A 21,662-nucleotide genomic window follows, 5' to 3' on the forward strand; every position below is an offset into this window, starting at 1 on the left:
GACACTTTAGGAACTTTCAAGCGGTTATTGGATAGGCACATGAAGCACACTAGAATGATAGGGCGTGGGATAGCTTGATCTGGGTTTCGGAAAAGGTTCGGCACCCGAAGGGCCTGTACTGTGCTGTACTGTTCTATGTTTTATGTTCTATGTTCTATGTTCTAAAATGTTGGGGAAGGCAGAAATGTGGGGTTGAGGTTACAATTAGATCAACCGTGACTTTATTGAGTGGCCTACTCCCAATGTACATGTACAGCGGGGTGATGTCAGGGCTCATATCTCTCATATGTTCAGTGCCTTTGGTTGCTTCTTGATATCACATAGAGTGAACTGAATTCGCCGAAGACTGGCATCAATGATGGGGACCACAGGAGGAAGCTGAGACGGATCATCCATGCTGGCTAAAAATTATTGATTCTTTAATTAGCTGCCACCAATTCACAACTGGAAGAAACCTTTGATTGGATCAATTGGTTGTGGGATCACTTAGCACTGTCTATAGCATGCTGCGTATAATCTTGGTCACCATTACTGAGACTAATTTTTAATTCCAGTCTTTATTAAGTGAATTTAAATTCCACCAGCTTCCTTGGTGGGATTTAAACTCGAGAACATTAGCCTGGGCCTGTGGTATGCCAGTCCAGTAATATTACCACAACACCAGCTTCTCCCCCATGAATTGTAGCTTCTCAGCTAACAACTCCAACTGAAGTCATTTAGTTCACCAGAGAATGGAAATCAAACTTTGTACTTTCCGGTCTATGTGACTTATTTATGCACTTGATTTATCCATTGAGCTACCAATCTAATAAAATACAAATGGATGCAGCCTCCCAGTAGAGGCAGGAGTCCACAAACTAAAAATTAACAAAGATACACACTGTTCGATACAGCACAGGACCATTTGTCTTCTATAGGGTTATATTTTACAGGGGGCATAGACTGCCGTCCCGCACCACCCCAGAAGGAAAGTCAGCTGGAAACCACCACAACCGGAACAAGCCTGCTCCACACTATCGCACACTCGGGGTGCGCTAAATCTGAAGAGAGCAGGAATTCAGCTCCTCAGGAGCTGCCTTCCAATCTGATTGGCTGGCAGACACTGCAGTCCCGGCAGTGCCAAAGTGCAGTAGATGGTGCTACCGGGACTGCAGAAAGAAGGACAAAGTAGATCGCGGCTGCACCAGAAAAGTAATTTCTGGGATTTTAGGGTGGGGAGGAATCCTAGAGCCCAGAAAAGGGGGTGCAGGGCCGGGTTTGGAGAGTAGGTGGCTTTGGAAGGGTGGTATGACATCTTGGTGGGGGTGCTCTCAATGTGTTCACGGTACCCCTCCAAATGAGTTGTTCCTCTTCCTTTCTACACTTTTCATGTAGGCCACTAAAAATGGCCTGCCTACTCCCACTCACAAAGAACAAACAAAGAACAAAGAACAATACAGCACAGGAACAGGCCCTTCGGCCCTCCAAGCCCGCGCCGCTCCCCGGTCCAGGATTGAATCCTGAATCCAGGATCCCCGCCCAATTTTCCAGCCTATCTACATACCAATATCCTATCCACCGAGCTGTCCCTCACAGCTACGATGCTTTGTTCATCACAACCTATTAACTCACCCCCACCCCCCCATTCCAGACCATGTGATCTCCAGGGAGAGGCGAAAACCCAGAGTGAAAACCCCAGGGTCAATATGGGGAAAAAAAAATCTGGGAAATTCCTCTCCGACCCCCTGAGGCGATCGAAACGAGTCTAGGAGATCACACTGGCCCTGATCGGAAAATGCTTCCCAACCCTAGTCATTTCCACTTCCACGAACACCATATGAATTCCCTGCCCCCGAGACAGGTTCCCAACTATCCGCAGTCTCGCTCTGTACTGGCACCAGCAAGATGATCATAGAATGAAGCCTTGAAACGAGAAACAAGGAACAATTAGCCCGCGCCGCTCCCTGGTCCAAACTAGACCACTCTTTTGTATCCCTCCATTCCCACTCCGTTCATATAGCTGTCTAGATAAGTCTTAAACGTTCCCAGTGTGTCCGCCTCCACCACCTTGCCCGGCAACACATTCCAGGCCCCCACGACCCTCTGTGTGAAATATGTCCTTCTGATATCTGTGTTAAACCTCCTCCCACTCACTTGCCAACACCAGCTGTATTATGGCGCATGCAACGTATTATTCAGGCCAATAGGTTTGCTGACAAGCTTAAATAACCTTGAATTATTCATGAACATATGGTAGGTGGATTGTCGATTTGGTACTCACCCATCCAGCATACTACAGGGTTCAGCTCAGGGGTAGACAGGAAGGTGGTGAGTTAGAAGACCAACCAAATTTAAGTGAGCCCCCCTCCCACCAAAAACCCACCTGGCGGAGGCATGTACCATGGAGTGCCCAGAGTACCCCAACACTTCATACAGAGGAGCTACGTTTCACCAGGGCTTAGTTTGAAATTCATAATGCGACAGGGAAGAACTTTCCGTTCTTAGCTGCCACATACAAGCTGCACAGAGTTGATTAGCTGCTGCCATTTTATCAAAGTGATATGCTCTCCCCATAATCTAATAGGAGTTGGGGGATGGTTGAGAGAATTACATAATAGGTTGCAGAGTTGAATAAAATGGATGCTGCAAGAAATGTCTGCCCCTTTTATTTGGGTCCTTATTTGTCCTTACTATTGCTATTGCTGGACTTGAATCAATTGGTTGTTTTTCTGCTGTTTGAATCTTGTTGGACGAAGAAAATTCATGTTGCAGCTGTACAAAACTCTGGTGCTGCCGCACTTGGAGTATTGCGTACAATTCTGGTCACCGCATTATAGGAAGGATGTGGAAGCATTGGAAAGGGTGCAGAGGAGATTTACTAGGATGTTGCCTGGTATGGTGGGAAGGTCTTATGAGGAAAGGCTGAGGGACTTGAGGTTGTTTTCGTTAGAGAGAAGAAGGTTAAGAGGTGACTTAATAGAGGAATACAAGATGATCAGAGGATTAGATAGGGTGGACAGTGAGAGCCTTTTTCCTCGGATGGTGATAGCTAGCACAAGGGGGACATAGCTTTAAATTGAGGGGTGATAGATATAGGACAGATGTCAGAGGTAGGTTCTTCACTCAGAGAGAAGTAAGGGCGTGGAATGCCCTGCCTGCAGCAGTAGTGGACTTGCCAACATTAAGGGCATTTAAATGGTCATTGGATAAACATATGGATGATATTGGAATAGTGTAGGTTAGACGGGCTTTAGATTGGTTTCACTGGTCGGCACAACATCGAGGGCCGAAGGGCCTGTACTGCGCTGTAATGTTCTACGTTCTATGTTCTAATTATTTAAGCTTGTTGGAGGCTTCCTCATCGCTATTTGAAGATGTGCTGCATCTTTTGTCAGTGACTGTCTAGCTGCAATTGCTAGAGATCTCCTGTCTAGCTACTTTACTCTTGCCTCCTTGAGAGGAAAGGATCAAAGCCGACACGGCAGACAGATGAAATTGAATCTTTATGCGGGTCTCTGAGTTAAAGCTGTTAGGCGATAATAGCCAGCAGCAACAAAGATTCCCATGGGAAATTATTATTGAACCCTGCGCGCTCTTATGTTCACGCTTGGAGCCAAGGGTTTCAGCACAGGGCAACTGTCATTGTTGCCAAGGTTACTGCTGCTTTAAGCTTTTATGTGACAGGCCCTCCTCCAGTCAAGTACAGGAGAAATTGGTCACATCTCCCAACTTCAGCCCATAACTCTTTTCAGCAGGCTAATATCTTGTTTAAAGGCAAAATACTGTGGATGCTGGAATCTGAAACAAAAAACAAAAAATGCTGGAAAATCTTAGCAGGTCTGACAGCATTTGTGGAGAGAGAATAGGTCTGGATGACCCTTCGTCAGAGCTGAAGAGAAGGAAAATTGGGCAGGATTTATACTATGAGGGTAAGGGGGAGGGGGGGCGGAGGGTGTTGGGGTGGCTGTCATTGAGAGCAATGGCATGGATGAAAGGGGCAAAGGGAATGTAAATGGTGATGATAAAGGCCGGGAATGGTGCTAGGAGCGTCCATTAAGAGATCGGAATGTGTAAATGGCAGAACAAAGGTGCAGAATGTCGAAGGACAAACTGAGGAATGTGGCAGTTGGCCCTAGTGCGGTAGGGGATGGGGTTTGGAAAATGAGATGGGAAGTGAGATTTTGGAAAAATAAAAATAAGAATATACAGCGATACTCATTCCAGCTTGCAGTTCAGATCGTAGATGTCATCATTGGTGCCCTGCTAATGTTTTTACTTAGTCAACTTAAAGTCCAGCAAGGTAGAATAGCCATGTGAGTTAGGCTAGGTGTTTCCCACGCTGTTTGAGTACATGATGCCATGTTGACAGTGGAGGGAACTGAGAGAGGACTTACTGTGGTGGAGCAGATGAGATCACTGGACGGTGCTTCATAGGAGGGTGACAGTCACACTGACCTCCTGGACAACGGCCTCCCAGGCTGGAGATGTGAGGTCGGAATGCTTCCTTTGGCCCACACTCCCTGAAGGGCCCTGGCAGTGAAAGCTACTGCTGCTGCCTCCTTCCTGAGGCTGCTAGCCTTTTCCCTCTGGGTTGCTGACTTCCTGACAGCTGGACTGGAGAGAGTAATATGAGTGTGTTGGATTGGTATTTAACTATGGTGCCAGCAAATCAAAGCCAGCTGATGACAGCGGGTGGATGAACCAGTTGACAGCCTGCCAGGAGATTCGGCGGGCAACGTGCCTATGCATAAATAATGAATTTCGACCGCCGAATCTGGCTCAAGATCCTGTCATTCTGGACGATGGGCCAGGCTCCGCTAGAATCAGCCACCACCACACTGAGTCTCAAAATGGGAAAATTCTTCCCCTTATTTATTATAATTTTACAGGCACAAGTGATCCTCCAGTACCTTACCCCTGGTATTGGTGCACATTAGTATTTGAAATATGATAGTGAGTGTGAGTGGGCTAATGAAACATTAAATTCTAATTCCTACCAAAAATAAGGTCCACACGTGGACACTTCCACCAGACTTTGCTGAATAGCACTCTGGAATGAGAGAAATTTTCCTTCCCTAACTCAGTTGCTGTTCCAGCTGACAGCAGATAAATTAGCATTGGATATTCCTGGTTTATAAGGGTCATAGAACATAGAACATAGAACATTACAGCGCAGAACAGGCCCTTCGGCCCACGATGTTGCACCGACCAGTTAAAAAAAAAAACTGTGACCCTCCAACCTAAACCAATTTCTTTTCGTCCATGAACCTATCTACGGATCTCTTAAACGCCCCCAAACTAGGCGCATTTACTACTGATGCTGGCAGGGCATTCCAATCCCTCACCACCCTCTGGGTAAAGAACCTACCCCTGACATCGGTTCTATAACTACCCCCCCTCAATTTAAAGCCATGCCCCCTCGTGCTGGATTTCTCCATCAGAGGAAAAAGGCTATCACTATCCACCCTATCTAAACCTCTAATCATCTTATATGTTTCAATAAGATCCCCTCTTCTCCGCATTAAACTCCATCCGCCACCTCTCGGCCCAACTTTGCAACCTGTCTAAGTCTTCCTGCAAACTACGACACCCTTCCTCACTGTCTACCACACCACCGACTTTGGTGTCATCAGCAAATTTGCTAATCCACCCAACTATACCCTCATCCAGATCATTAATAAATATTACAAACAGCAGTGGCCCCAAAACAGATCCCTGAGGTACACCACTTGTAACCGCACTCCATGATGAATATTTACTATCAACCACCACCCTCTGTTTCCTATCCGCTAGCCAATTCCTGATCCAATTTCCTAGATCACCCCCAATCCCATACATCTGCATTTTCTGCAGAAGCCTACCATGGTGAACCTTATCAAACGCCTTACTAAAATCCATATATACCACGTCCACTGCCTTGCCCCCATCCACCTCCTTGGTCACTTTCTCAAAAAACTCAATAAGGTTAGTAAGGCACGACCTACCTGCCACAAAACCATGCTGACTATCACCTATCAATTCATTACTCTCCAAATAACTATAAATCCTATCCCTTATAATTTTTTCCAACATCTTGCCGACAACAGAAGTGAGACTCACCGGTCTATAATTCCCGGGGAAGTCTCTGTTCCCCTTCTTAAACAATGGGACAACATTCGCTAACCTCCAATCTTCTGGTACTATACCAGAGGCCAACGACGACCTGAAGATCAGAGCCAGAGGCTCTGCAATCACTTCTCTTGCCTCCCAGAGAATCCTTGGATAAATCCCATCCGGACCAGGGGATTTATCTATTTTCAGACCCTCCAGAATATCCTGCACATCCTCCTTATCAACTGTAATACTGTCTATTCTACTCCCTTGCAACCCAGTGTCCTCCTCAGCTATATTCATGTCCCCTTGCGTGAACACCGAAGAGAAATATTGGTTCAATGCTTCACCAATCTCCTCCGGTTCCACACATAACTTCCCTCTGCCATCTATAACTGGCCCTAAACTTGCCCTAACCAACCTTCTGTTCTTGACATACCTATAGAACGCCTTAGGATTCTCTTTAACCCTATCCGCCAAAGTCTTCTCATGTCCCCTTTTAGCCCTTCTAAGCTCGCTCTTCAACTCCCTCTTAGCCAATCTAAAGCTTTCTAGTGCACTACCCGAGTGCTCACGTCTCATCCGAACATAAGCCTCCTTTTTCTTTTTAACCAACAAAGAAACTTTTTTGGTGCACCACGGTTCCCTAGCCCTACCAATTCCTCCTTGCCTGACAGGGACATACCTATCACAGACTCGCAGTAGCTGCTCCTTGAAAAAACTCCACATGTCGGACGTTCCCAGTCCCTGTAATCTCCTAGTCCAACCTATGTTTCCTAATTCTCTCCTAATAGCCTCATAATTACCATTAGTCAGCTAGTGATTATTAATTCACTGTTGTAAGGCTTCCCTGTTCCTCTTTAAACATATTGGAAGTTTCATATTTGCAAGATACTTTTATATTAGACACACTACGGGTTCATTTGTCCTATTGAAATCAAGTTTTTAATTAATTATTATCCAAAACTTGGTGGATTACATTTAAGTATTCTGAAATAATTTTCTATTCAGAATTACTGACACACAGGACAAAGACAAAATACTCTGAGATTGCCAGATGAGATATGTAAAGGATGTGCTATGCAAATACTTTTAATTAAATAATTTTGAAGGGCCACATCTTCTGGTAAAATATCCACAAGAGTCTGGGTTACTGTGCATTATGATCTCCAATCACTTGCATCTAGTATCTGTTGCTTGGATTTATGCTGTATTTGGTACATTGTGTCACACAGAAATTGTCTGGTATAATCAAGGACAGTTGGATAATGGGGAAGTTGATGTATTTTTGGACAATTGGGACAGTTTTGAAGACTGCAATAATCAGATAATCTGGAACGGTCTGGAATATTCAGGGGGGAAATGGTACAGCTTGGAACAGGCTGGGGACAGTTTTGGAAGGCAGATGGAACCGCACAGGGCAATTAATAGCAACGACAATTTAACAGTTCCAGAAAACTGAAGACATTGTCACTAGAAATCCAATCCGTGATCACCCAATAACATGTTGGTGAGTGTTCTGCATCTTGAATTCTGAACATGAAGGGTCAATTTCATTTCTGAATTACCGCACTCTGCTCTTAAAGGCAGCCATTCCGATTGGACTTTGATTTGTGGGTATGAGACCATTATTGACCTTGAGACCATTCTTCCCCACACAGCGAATGTTGCAAACTGTTTAGTTCAGGAATGGGGAATGATAACCAAGCTCAATTCTGTTTTCATCCCAATATTTACTTTTACACACTTTCCAACAGCTGTGCCAGACTTGCACAGGCCAAATCTAGTACACCTATTTGACACCAAGGGCTTCACACCTGGGATTTTTGGCAAACTTATGAAATTCAAATCTTCCCTTTTAAAATTAATTTAAAATTCACCAACAAGTTTGGCTGCTTTCGGCAGTTAGCTACTCTTAGTACCTGAGGCTATCACTGATATAGCACAGCAATAGAAGCCATTCAGCAGTCATCAAAGAATAAAATGAAAGTGCAGAGAAGAACCATTCTCACTATGTATAATAAAGTCAGTGAATGACTAATGCATTTGCAGAGATGTTTTTAAATGACGACTGCTGATCGAGGATATTATTGAGCTGTACGTAAAAGCTTTGGATGGAAAGATAATAAGAGGCTTATTCATTTGTCCTCTGGGTCTCTGTTTTGTAGCAGATAATGGTTTGTGTAATTTTTAGTCTAAGCTTGCTGCAGTCTGCTTTTCTGTCAGTGGATCATTTAACTATGTACTGCGAGTGTATTGTTCCTCACCCACATACAAACTCTCTCTCTCCATATTCTGCTTTACCCTGTCTATCTGGAGAATGCGTTTTGGCAAGTTACACCCTTTTCTGGACCTCTCAAACTCCCACAGATGGACGGGAAGCTGGTCACATTCCCGGCCTGTATAAACATTAGTGATTAATGCAAATGGAAAGAACAGTTTTTTTAGGGATATTTTCCCTCCAGCTCTCTCTCTCTCTCTCTCTCACTATCTCTCTCACTCACATGCACAGACACACTCATTTTTGCAACAGCAGCTCTGAGCAGCAAATGGAGTGAATGAGATCCCTGAGCATTCTGGCTGTTAATAATTTTCCAGAGAGAGAAAGAGGGATAAGGCATTTTGTTTGAACTGTTGTCAGCATCTCAGACACGGATATCAAGGGATTCACAGTAAGTACTGACGTGAGACTTGTAAATGTCACATTTTATTGTCTCATAGGGTAATTTGATGAAGTCTGTTTCCTTTGAAGTTAACACTACTGCTAAAACATTAATTTATGCTGCTGAATTTTGTTGGTGCAGGATAGTTACCATATTTATTCCAACATGCTATGTGAATTGCATTTGCACCTTTCTATAGTCAAATGTAAATAAGATAACACTGTTCAGATAAGTTAATGATGCAACAGCCTTTAATTCTAAGGGATTTTCAGCAGTTTGATTTTGTTGGGAACAAAGTCAATGAAACTTATAGTCCCAGTGGGTATGGTTTCCAGTTAGTTTGCAGAGCGATGACAGAGCGATATGCTAATCTGGTGGAAACAGAGACAATTGTTGTACTAAAATTTTACATTCGCAAAGGCTTTGCTGATACCTACTTTCATGCAGTGATCCTGATAAAGCTAAGGTTGCACTCTGTACAGTTCTCCCCCCTAATTATAATATGCACTTTTCTGTCAATCCTGGCTTCAATGGAAGAGTTATAGTGTGATCATAAGAGGGCGACTTCAATGACAGTGCCATAGGATTTTTTATATTAAGGTAGTCTGTTAGAAGCATCGGGCTCCTCTATAGCTGTGTTGCCTGGAATAAATGCCCTCACATTTCAAGAATAACAAGCGTCATATACTCTTGTAAATGTGGATTTACAAAAGCACTTGAAGGTTAAATGAGCCAGTTTCATTAAAATATGCATGGGAGAGCTTTTGTTCTGCTTATTACAAGTTTTCCACACTATTCAGCATGACCTAACATGACCAGAATCCACCAACAACTTGCAGTTATCAATATAGGAAAATACTACAAAGCATTTTAACCTTGCCACTGTGAGTGGTAACTGTATTATTTAGTAGTTTCATTTTCACAATAAAGCCAACATTGATACACCTAAAAACATTGAATATGAATAAAGTCCAAAATGAAAACACAGGGGAAGCATTCTTCTTGTTGCTATTTCTTGTGGAAATGTAAATATTTGAGTGTTTTTATATTTTCCTGGAATAACTCAGGCAGAAAATCTTCAACCTTTGCTGGTACTAATCAGAGGCAATCTTCCCTGCAGTTACAGTGAGGTGGAGTTGCTGCCTGAGGAGAGGATTACCATAGTTTTTCTCCTTTGTCACCCAGAGCTGTTGGCATTAGTTATGGCAAAGAGCAGACTCTGTAGATGTGCCAGCAGTGTGGTTTTGTGTATTGGTGCTTTATTCTCAGAGTTATTACCTTTTCTTTATCAATGTGAAGTTCTCAGCAACTTAGAATCTGAGTGTCGGGAGAGTTATGCATTCAGATGACTTTGAAAAAGCAACAATATATTGGGTATATCAAGCAGCACAAAATGAAATCTGTGATTGGAATTCTCAAACAACTGGGAATACTACTGGTTCAGCCAGTAGTGTAAAAACGACCAACCAGTGGTTCAATACCACAAGCTTCAGCATATTATAGTATCACCTCAAATATATCAACAAAGTATGATCTTATATTGTTACAATTAAATTGATTTCATAAATCAAGCTTCTTCTGAATGGGTAAAATGGTTTCTGAATGGTTTCTTCTGACTGGTAGCAGACTGAATTTAAACTGTGGGAGAGGTTTTATAGCCAAACAAATTTCATGCTACTATTATACTGTGGTCATGTACAAGTGATATTTGATATTATCTGACCTGATTTACTTCGTGTCATGATGTGTTGCATACAGCTGGAGTACTGTAATTCTAAAAAAGGTAGGGCCCTTTTAAGGGGTGCATATGTGATTAATGGAGGGAGAGAGTGTTCGTTGCCCATTCATGTCTCGCCACCAGTTCTTTTTTTCAACACCTCATGAAATCTGAAAAATTCTTCTCTCATCAAAACGTTTGGAACAAATACAAGTTGCCCAACTTAATTATTTCCTGTAGTAAAAACCGATGTGTAAATTACAAGTTCCATGTAGAGATTGGTTGGAAAGGATGAGTAAGTGGTATTCATGGACCATTATTAAGGTAATGGTTATTTATTGAAGGTGTTGTCTAAACTTGGAGATTGAGGTAATAATTGCAATACATGCTGGTGATGACAAAGTGGATGAGAAGATGAATGAGGATTGTGAAATACTGAAGGAGAACATGAAAGGATTGGCTGGATGGGCAAGTAAATGGCAGACTTGATTTGATTTTGATTTGATTTATTGTCACATGTATTAACATACAGTGAAAAGTATTGTTTCTTGTGCGCTATACAGACAAAACATAGAGAAAGAAACGAGAGAGTGCAGAATGTAGTGTTACAGTCATTGCTAGGGTGTAGAGAAAGATCAACTTAATGCAAGGTAAGTCCATTCAAAAGTCTGACAGCAGCAGGGAAGAAGCTGTTCTTGAGTCAGTTGGTACGTGACCTCAGACTTTTGTATCTTTTTCCTGAAGGAAGAAGGTGGAAGAGAGAATGTCCGGGGTGCATGGGGTCCTTAATTATGCTGGCTGCTTTGCCGAGGCAGCGGGAAGTGTAGACAGAGTCAATGAATGGGAGGCTGGTTTGCGTAATGGATTGGGCTACATTCACGACCTATTGTAGTTCCTTGCGGTCTTGGGCAGTACAGGAGCCATACCAAACTGTGATACAACCAGAAAGAATGCTTTCGATGGCGCATCTGTAAAAGTTGGTGAGAATCATAGCTGACATGCCAAATTTCCATTGCCTTCTGAGAAAGCAGAGGTGTTGGTGGGCTTTCTTAACTATAGCGTCGGCATCAGGGGACCAGGACAGGTTGTTGGTGATCTGGACACCTAAAAACTTGAAGCTCTCGACTCTTTTTACTTCGTCCCCATTGATGTAGACAGGGGCATTTTCTCGTTTACGCTTCCTGAAGTCAATGACAATCTCCTTCATTTTGTTGACATTGAGGGAGAGATTATTGTTGCCACACCAGTTCACCAGATTCTCTATCTCATTCCGGTACTCTGTCTCTCCTGACGCCATTTAATGTAGGAAAATATAAAGCAATACTTTTTAAAAGGAAGAATAAAAAGAAGAAATACACCTGGAATGGCAATATTTTAATTTAGGAAAAGAGGAGCCAAGGTATTTTAAAGTGCAAATACACACGTCATTAAAATAAATGAAGCAGTCAAAAATGAATCCTTGATCTTGGACCTCGAGGCTTAGAGTGCAAGAAGCTAACTTGTACAAAACCATAGGTAGGCTACAGTGGGAATATTGCAGGCTGTGTTGGCCATCCTGTTATCAAAAGATTATTAAAGTAATAGAAATGGTGCCACATAGATTCAGTAAGATATTATCGGAGCAGATGGGTGAAAGTTATTAAGAGACCCAAGAATTTAGAACTTTCATTTGAACTGATAAAGATCATAAGAACTACGATATAATAAGGCAACTGATGATAAATTGTTTCCACTGGTTGATGAGATGGTAATAGAAACATAGAAGCATTGAAAGTAAGAGCAGGAGTAAGCCATTTGGCCTTCAAGCCTGATCCATCATTTATTATGATCGTGGCTGATAATCCAACTCAATAGCCTCATCCCACCTTTCCCACATATCCTTCAATCCCCTTCACTTCAAGAGTTATATCTAACAGCTTCTTGAAAACATTCAATGTTTTGGCCTCAACTGCTTTCGTGGTAGTGATTTCCACAGGCTGACCACTCTCTGGCTGAAAACATTTATCCTCACCTCAGCCTAAAAGGTTTACCCCATATCCTTAGTCTGTGACCTCTAGTTCTGGACACCCACAACATTGGGAACATCCTTCCTGCTTCTACACTGACTAGCCCTGTTAGAATTCTATTAGTTTCTATGAGATTCCACCATCCCCCGTCCCGGCCCCCCGCTCCTCACTCTTCTAAACTCCAGCAAATATAATCCTAACCAACTCAACCCATCCTCGTACGTCAGTCCCATCATTCCAGGAATCAGTCTGGCAATCAAAGCACATAAAGTAGGATAATCATAAATCAGATAAAGAGAACATTAGAAAAATTGCTTAATGCAAATAAATTCTCTGCCAGAAACCATTTTTGAAACAAAATCCATAAGATTTTGTGAAGGAAATTGAAATAGTTGTTCTATGGCCAAATGGTATTTTTCTACAGTATCTATGAATATACAATTCTATCCATATTTCGATTTTAATGACTAATAGTAAGCATTGATGGAGTGCTAATGGTAAAGGTTGACAAAATAATAGCAATTTCAATTTTGGAATTTCTAAATAAAGTTTTTTTAAAAAGTTTATTCATTTGTCACAAGGCTTACATTAACACTGCAATGAAGTTACTGTGAAATTCCCCTAGTCACCACAGTCCGGTGCCTGTTCGGATCAATGCACCTCACCAGCATGTCTTTCAGAATGTGGGAGAAAACCGGAGCGTCCGGAGGAAACCCATGCAGACATGGGGAGAACGTACAAACTCCAGACGGACAGTGACCCAAGCCATGAATCAAACCTGGGTCCCTGGTGCTGTGAAGCAACAGTGCTAACCATTGTGCTACTGTGCCGCCCACATGATGTGGATGACGTCAAACTGGGAGGGATTGTCAATACAGAGGAATTGCAGAATGGACAAATAATTGGGAAATTAAGTTCAACACAGATAAATGTGAGTGGTGTAGTTTGGTAAGAAGAATATTATTTTGAAGGTGGAAATATGTGTGGAGTGGAGGAACAAAGGGATCTCAAGTTCAGGTGGCACAGTGGTTAGCATTGCTGCCTCACAGCACCAGGGGCCTGGGTTCAATTCCTGGCTTGGGTCACTGTTTGTACATTCTCCCTGTCTGCGTGGGTTTCTTCCGGGTGCTCCAGTTTCCTCCCAGAGTCCAAAGATGTGCAGGTTAAGTGAATTGGCCATGCTAAATTCTCCCTCAGTGTACCTGAACAGATGCGGGAGTGTGGCGACTAGGGGATTTTCACAGTAACTTCATTGCAGTGTGAATGTAAGCCTACTTGTGACTCACAAATAAACTTTAACTTTAAAATATATTAATGGCTAAAAGTTGCACCACAGATTATCAAGGCCATTAAAAAAAGCGATATTATAAAGAAGGACATAGAGGCACTGAGACAATATAGAGAAGATCTACAAGAATGATACCAGAAATACATGTATATACATATCACATGGATGGCACGGTGGCTCAGTGGTTAACACTGCTACCTCATAACGCCAGGGACCCAGGTTCAATTCTGGCATTGGGTGACTGTATATGTGAAGTTTGCATATTCTCCCCATGTCTGCAGGAGTTTCCTCCAGGTGCTCCAGTTTCCACAGTCCAAAGATGTGCAGATTAGGTGAATTGAGCATGTTAAATTGCCTCTTTGTGTCCCATGATATGAGGTGGTCAGAGGGATCAGCGGGGTAAATACGTGGGGTTATGGGGTAAGCCTGTGTATGAGTTGTGCAGACTTGATGGGCCGAACAGCCTCCTCTGCACTGTAGGGATTCTATGACAAAAGGGTTGACAGGTTGGGTCACCTTTGCTTTAGAACAAAGAAGGCTGAGGGGTGAGGTAACAAAAGTTTTGATCGAGTGGATACAGAAAGAAGGATTTCTCTTTAAGAGAAGAGCATAACTAGAGGCCATCGATATAGATTACTCACGAAAAAATCCAGCAGGCAATTCAGAAGAAATTCTTTGCGCAGAGAATTATGAGAATGTGTAACTCACTAGCACAGGATGTGGTTGAAGCATTTAAGGGGAAGCCTGACAAACATTTGAGAAGGGAATAGATGGCTACAATGGTTGATTTAGATGGAAAAAGGTGGATGGAGCATAAACACTTGCATAGACTGGTTGGAACAAGTGATCTGGTTCTATGTAATATAAAAATGGACTCTTGCTGATTGCTGGTGGAAGCAAGCCCCGGCTGTGTTAGTATCTTTAAAGATGGGAGCAAAACCTTTATGACATATAGAATTTTAACCATCAAAACATCATTTTAAAAGGAAACAGATTTAGTGAATTAAAATTTTGATCTATTTGTTTGTTTCTATTCTCTGTAGCAGCATCTTAAATATTTTTTATTTTGTCTGGGAAAGTGAAGTGCTTTGCCAAGCCTAAATTCACATCACTACAACAAAAATGCACAAGTGATCTTTCCATTTTATCCGTGTGTGCCAAATTGACTCATCATTCAGGTTTGGTTCACCTATTGATGTTCAGCCCTAGGTCTTTCCGTATCTTGCTTCATGTGATCAGTAGCCCGACCTGTTTTCTAACTCCTTCAGGATTTCACATTCCTCATTCATCTTCTCACTGAGGTAACAATGATGTCACCTGCAACTTCAAGGTTAGCTTTCTCTCTCTCACTGGCAAGTCAGTGATATGTCGAGGCAGAGCAATGATACAAAAAACAAACTGTCTGACCTGATGACAAAGTTAGACCCTATAACCATAAAACTTCCAGGGCGGCATGGTGGCACAGTTGTTAGCACTGCAGCCTCACAGCGCCAGGGACCCGGGTTCAATTCCGACCTCGGGTAACTGACTGTGGAATTTGCACATTCTCCTCATGTATGGGTGGGTTTCCCCTGGGTACTCCAGTTTCCTCCCATAGTCTAAAGATGTGCAGGTTAGGTTGATTGGCCATGCTAAATTGCTCTTTGTGTCAGGGGGGCCAAGCAGGATAAATATGTGAGGTTACGAGGATAACGCCTGAGTGGGATTGTTGTCAGTGCAGACTCAATGGGCCGAATGCCTCCTTCTGCACTGTAGGGATTCTCTGATTCTGCTGTAATGGATCCTTATCTTAAACCCCAATTTTATCTCCCTATGCTGAATGATGCATAAATATGACACAGATTTTAAAGCACAGCCACCAGAACTATTGATCCAGCAGCAAATGGCATCAGATTTACAAAATATATTGTGCTTTTCCAGGAGGACCATATATGGAAAATATATTTTTCCAATTGAAACAAAGGTTTAGATATCCATAAGTAATAATATATTGGTTAGAATAATATAGAAGTTATAATAAAATAAAGTTTACGATATTTTGAAAAATTAATTTACAGGGTGTGGGCATTGCTGGCTAGGTCAGCATTTATTGTCCATCCCCAGTGGCCCTTCAGAAGGTGATGGTGAGCTGCCTTCTTGAATCACTGCAGTTACTGAGTGTAGGTACACCCACTGTGTTGTTAGGTACGCAGTTCCAGAATTTTGATGCAGCGACAGTGAAGGAACAGTGGTATATTTACAAGTTAGAACAGTGGGTGACTTGGAGGAGAACCTCCAGGTGGTGGTGTTCTGAGGTATCTGCTGCTCTTTTCCTTCGAGATGGTAGAAGTCATGGATTTGAAAGGTGCTGCCTAAGGAATCTTGGTGAGTTCCTACAGTGCATCTTGTAGACGATACATATGGCTTCCACTGTTTGTCGGTGCTGGAGGGATTGAATGATTGTGGAGTGGATAACAATCAAGTTGGCTAATTTGTCCTGGATGGTATGAAGCTACTTGATGGTTGTTGGAGCTGCACTCTCCAGGCAAGTTGAGAGTATTCCATAACACTCCTGACTTGTGCCTTGTGGATGTTGGACAGGCTTTGGGGAGTTAGGAGGTGAGTTACTTGCCACAGGATTCCTAGGCTTTGACCTGCTCTGGTACCCACAGTACTTAAATGGCTAGTTCAGTTTCTGGTCAATGGTAACCCCCAGGATGTAGATAGTGGGGGATCAGCAATGGTAATATCATGGAATGTCTAGAATCGATGGTTAGATCCTCTCTTGTTGGAGATGGCCATTGCCTGGCATTTGTGTGGCATGAATGTTACTTGCCACTTGTCATCCCAAGCTTGGATATTGTCCAAGTCTTGCAGCATATGACTATACTAAGGTCCTCTTCCAAGCAGCTCCCACAGAAAAGCACCTCTCCCCATCGATTAACATCAACAGCGAGACCCTGGACAATGTTGATTATTTTCAATGTCCTGAGAGCTTCCTCTCGATGAAGGCAAGCAGAGGTGACAAACTGCATCATTGCCTCCAATGTGCCAGCTCAGCCTTTTGTTGCCTGAGGAGAAGAAAGTTTGAAGACCAGGATTTTAAACCCTATACGGAGGTCATGGTTACCAGGGAGCACTGATCCCCACACTCCTATAGGCTTTGGAGACATGGACAACTTATAGAAAAGACTTGAAAGTACTAAAAAAGTTCTATTGTTGATGTCTTTGCAATATCATCTGCATTCAGTAGCAAGAAAGGCGGTCCAGTAGCAGCTTCCACTCGCAAGCCAGTCTGCTCAGCGTTGATGTGCTAGTTACCTGAAACCAGCTTCACTGGGCAAAACTGTGTCATTCATGATATGATACCAGACTCCCAAAACAACTGTCTGTGTGGACCTCAGTCATGAACAGAGGCTCCCGAGAGGACAGTGTAAACACTTTAGGAATGTCCTCCAAGTCTGTCAGAAAAAGTCAAACATCCTGGCCTAATCATGCGATTAACTGGCCTGTGATCAACCACAATAGAGATTTGTTGGGTAGGTACTCAACAAATCAAGGCATGCAGAGGCGAGTTTGAGGCATTGTGGAGAGTGTGCACAATATTCAAATGGAGGGCAGTGCCAGGGGCAGTGTCAAGGGAAATGCCAGGGGCACTGCAGGGGTGTTCCTGGGAAAGGTGCCCAGGCAGTGCCGGGGGCAGTGTCGGGGGCAATGCCGGGGGTGTTCTGGCATGGGGGGTCGCTGTGGTGGGGGGATTGCTGTGGTGGGGGGATTGCTGTGGTGGGGGGATTGTTGTGGTGGGGGGATTGCTGTGGTGGGGGGATTGCTGTGGTGGGGGGGGGTAGTTGCTGATGAGAGGAATTGTTTAGGGTGAGTGTTCAAGGGGGTTGATTCTGTGTTTTCTCTGTATTCCTTTTCTCTGCTGATTTTTATTTTCCTGGATGGAGCTGAGCAAATCCAGAATAGAGAGGTGGGGTCTGATTCATGGAACTCAGTGGTTCTCAAAGGGTGCGGCGCGCCACACTGGTGCGGCGAGAGAGGATGGCAAGTGTGACGGGAAGATTCAAGGACAATCAAAGAAACATTTAAACACGGTTTAAACAAGCATTGTTTTATACTTTCTGGATGTCCCATGATCATATTATAAAGTAGTTGTGTTCTATGTTATGAATCAACCACTGCTAGGAGTTTTTTTTTGTTTTTGAATGTATTTCTTATCAATAAAAAATTTGGTGTGGCGCGAGCAAATTTTTATTCCGAAAGTGCGGCCCAATGAAAAAAGTTTGGGAACCACTGATGTGACTGAAGTGAATGATCACTGATGGAAAAGCAAAATACTGCAGATGCTGGAATCTGAAACAAGAACAGAAAATCCTGAAAAACTCAGCAGGTCTGGCAGCATCTGTGGAGAAAGAAAACAGAGTTAACGTTTCGAGTCAGGATGACTCATCTTCAAATGGTTGCTGGTGGTGGAGTGCAACATTTCAAGTGGGAGCGGAGTTTGCAGAGTTTTATGTATACATTGCACAGAAGCAGGAGACCACTTTGCCCACTATGTTGACGCGATATACTTGCATCTTACCTCAAAGTTATTTTCTGTGGGAAAGAAAAAAAATAGACAGCTTGTTAGAGTTGTAACTGTGAGGCCACTTGACTTGTTGAAATTGCTCCTTCAGGCTCCTGTACCATTGCCATAAATCTCAACAAGCTTCTGTTGGTCAACAGATTATCAAACTGTCAGATTATCAAGTGTCACAGGTTTGAAGTGTGCATGAGTTGCTATTCAAAGTTATAAAGGAGTTTGATGAAGTGAATAAGCAGAAAGCATTTCTACCATCAGAAGGTTCAGTAACCAGAAAACATAGATTGGTAAAAGAGAAAAGGGGATGTGAGGATAATTGTCAAGCACAGGGCCCTATTTTACCATTTTGATTCTAAGTGCTGGACGGACTTGAAACTGGGAGTGTTTCAGATCCGACTTTTAGACCCGTTCTCCGGTGCCCCCACACGCACTCTGCCTGAAAAAATATCAGGGATTCCGAATCGTGCTGCACAAGCCTGTGGGTGGGGGCTCAACGCGCCCGAAACCCTGCAGCTCCGAACAGCAGCTCCAACTGCGCTTGCGCAAAAAAAATAGAATGTGGCGACCCCGCCACATCGCTCCCAGGCCGGATAATGCCTCCCCCTGGCCCCTACAGAAATTGCTCCATTCCCACAACATTACTGACCCCCTTATCCCCCCCACACCTCTGCCACCCAGACCAATCACAGGCTCCTCCCCCTCCCCATCGATCTCAGGCAGAGTGGCAGCGGACCCCTCCCTTCCCCCTCACTGATCTCAGGCAGAGTTCATAGAAACCCTACAGAGCAGAAGGAGGCCATTCGGCCCATCGAGTCTGCACCGACCACAATCCCACCCAGGCCCTACCCCCACATATTTACCCGCTAATCCCTCTAACCTACGCATCTCAGGGGTAATTTTTAACCTGGCCAATCAACCTAACCCACACATCTTTGGACTGTGGGTGGAAACCGGAGCACCCGGAGGAAACCCACGCAGCCACGAGGAGAACGTGCAAACTCCACACAGACAGTGACCCAAGCCGGGAATCGAACCCAGGTCCCTGGAGCTGTGAAGCAGCAGTGCTAACCACTGTGCTACCGTGCCGCCCCCTAGAGTGGCAGCAACCCCCCCCCCCCCCCCCCCTTCCCCCACCACCACCGATCTCAAGCAGAGAGCCATTGGACACTCGGCACTTACCTCCTCACTAACTGGAACGCCCGAATCGGACTTTTGTGGAGCATGTCTGTTTCACGCCGAATCTGGATGGGCGAAGTGGGGGAAGTGGCCGTATGGTTGGGCGTGCAGCCCATTAAGTCAATTTAAATGCATACAAATGCATTTAAATGGCTGTCACACCCATTTTGGGCGCGGTCCCAATCGCGGCCATTTTCAGGCCTTGGTAAAGGGGGAACCGGCGTGGAGGCGGGCGCGGATTGCGCTACTCACCTCACACCCGACTTTACCAAGTTTTCACGCCCGAAAACAGGTGCAACTTGATAGTAAAATCAGGCCCACAGTGTGTGGCTATGATCCAAAAACACACCACTTGAAAGGTTTCAATAGTAATTTTCCGAAGAAAGTTGGATACAGACTTCAAAAGGAAATCATTACTGGGTTATCTGAAAAGAGCAGGTGAGTGGGGCTAACAGCTGCCACGCGAATGATGAGCTGCATGATTTCCTCCTGTGCTGTGTGATTCTATTATTCTTTGTATGTGAAGCCTGCTTTCCTGAGTATGCACTGCTGATGGGAGTTTCAATCCTTGGCTAAGTATATCAGGAGCAAACAAGCCTGCTGAGTCTATAATAACACGATAACTATTTTAATTGTCCGAATACGTGACAAGCTGATTTTCATAGTTTAGGAAAAAAGCATCTGGACAAGAGGACAGAGATGGAATGACGTCCCTGAAGCCACATGAACAGGTGTGGCAGTGCCACTCTGCTTATTTTCAGATGTTATCAAATTTCTAGATATTTGTGTTTCCGACACCAATACTAACACAACTATCGATGTAAGCAAAGGCCAGCATTTTTACTTAAGTATCAAGAAGCTGGGATTGAGCAAATTTTTAAACTAGTAATGCCAGCTTCTTTGTTAACTGTCTTCAATGTAAAACGACAAATTAAAATTCAAGTCACTGTTACATGAAATTGAGGTTTCTTGCCATGTCAGTATTTGAAAACCTTAACTTCAACCAGGGCTCTTCAACCTCCATGTTATCTTCCTGGATACCAGCTAAGGCTAATTTTTATTTCAGCGCGAGTCTTTAGAATAGTTACATCAAACTTCTTTTGTGGTTTGACTTTATGTTATAGTGCTTTAGGTGTTATCTTCAAGGACAGGATGCTCCAGACAAGTTGGTGTTCTGACCAGCATTCAGCATCTTGAAGACAGTGAGTAAAGCACAATTCCATGAGGTCTCACTGTTGTACATTAATGTAGTCCAACATGTACCAATGGTCGCCACACTATCAGAAGGATGTGGAGGCTTTGGAGAGGGTACAGAAAAGATTTACCAGGATGTTGCCTGGTATGGAGGGCATTAGCTATGAGGAGAGGTTGGAGAAACTTGGTTTGTTCTCACTGGAGCGATGGAGGTTGAGGGGAGACCTGATAGAAGTCTACAAGATTATGAGGGGCATGGACAGAGTGGATAGTCAGAAGCTTTTTCCCAAGGTGGAAGAGTCAATTACTAGGGGGCATAGGTTTAAGGTGCGAGGGGCAAGTTTTAAAACAGATGTACGAGGCAGATTTTTTACAAAGAGAGTGGTGGGTGCCTGGAACTCATTGCCAGGGGAGGTAGTGGAAGCGGATACGGTAGTGACTTTTAAGGGGCGTCTTGATAAGTACATGAATGAGATGGGAATAGAGGGATATGGTCCCCGGAAGCGTAGGGTGTTTTAGTTAAGTCGGGCAGCATGGTCGGTGCAGGCTTGGAGAGCCGAAGGGCCTGTTCCTGTGCTGTAATTTTCTTTGTTCTTCGTTCTTTGTTCTTTGATTAGACCTGGGGTGCATTCATGTTGTTTTCAGTTTATTAACTTGATGGGAGTTTGTGTTTGTGATAGACTTGTACATGTACTTGAACAGCACATTTTACACAATAAAAAGCACTTTGCAGGGAAGGAAAATAGCCCAAGGCACAGCCATAAAGTGGAATTAATGCATTAGAGCTTGTGTCACGGTGACTTAACACTTAGGGTTGTAGCCATATGTGCTTAGAGGCTTTAGCTGCAAACCACAGCCACAACAGTTGTTGTATGCAATAGGATGCAAGGGGAATTTGGTATAGTCAGCCATATTCACAGGCAGTAGGATATAGATTTAAGATAATTAGCAATAGAGGCACAGAGGAAATTCTTTCGTGCAATGA

At 43.6% G+C, this 21,662-nt stretch overlaps 1 protein-coding gene across 2 annotated transcripts in view; it reads left to right on the plus strand.

Moving 5' to 3' along the window:
• arhgap36 (Rho GTPase activating protein 36) overlaps positions 1 to 21,662 on the plus strand; it is a 194,943-nt gene that overhangs the window by 68,127 nt on the left and 105,154 nt on the right. Inside the window, exon 1 of one of the 2 annotated variants that reach the window (XM_078211502.1) lies at positions 8,472 to 8,741. The exons of the other annotated variant lie outside the window; for it this stretch is intronic. The gene's annotated coding sequence lies outside the window, so the exon portion shown is untranslated. Of the gene's footprint in view, positions 1 to 8,471; positions 8,742 to 21,662 lie in introns of those variants that run through there. 2 annotated transcript variants of the gene reach the window in all.

This window comes from Mustelus asterias, chromosome 4, assembly GCF_964213995.1.
Source record: "Mustelus asterias chromosome 4, sMusAst1.hap1.1, whole genome shotgun sequence".
Taxonomy (NCBI): Eukaryota; Metazoa; Chordata; class Chondrichthyes; order Carcharhiniformes; family Triakidae; genus Mustelus; species Mustelus asterias.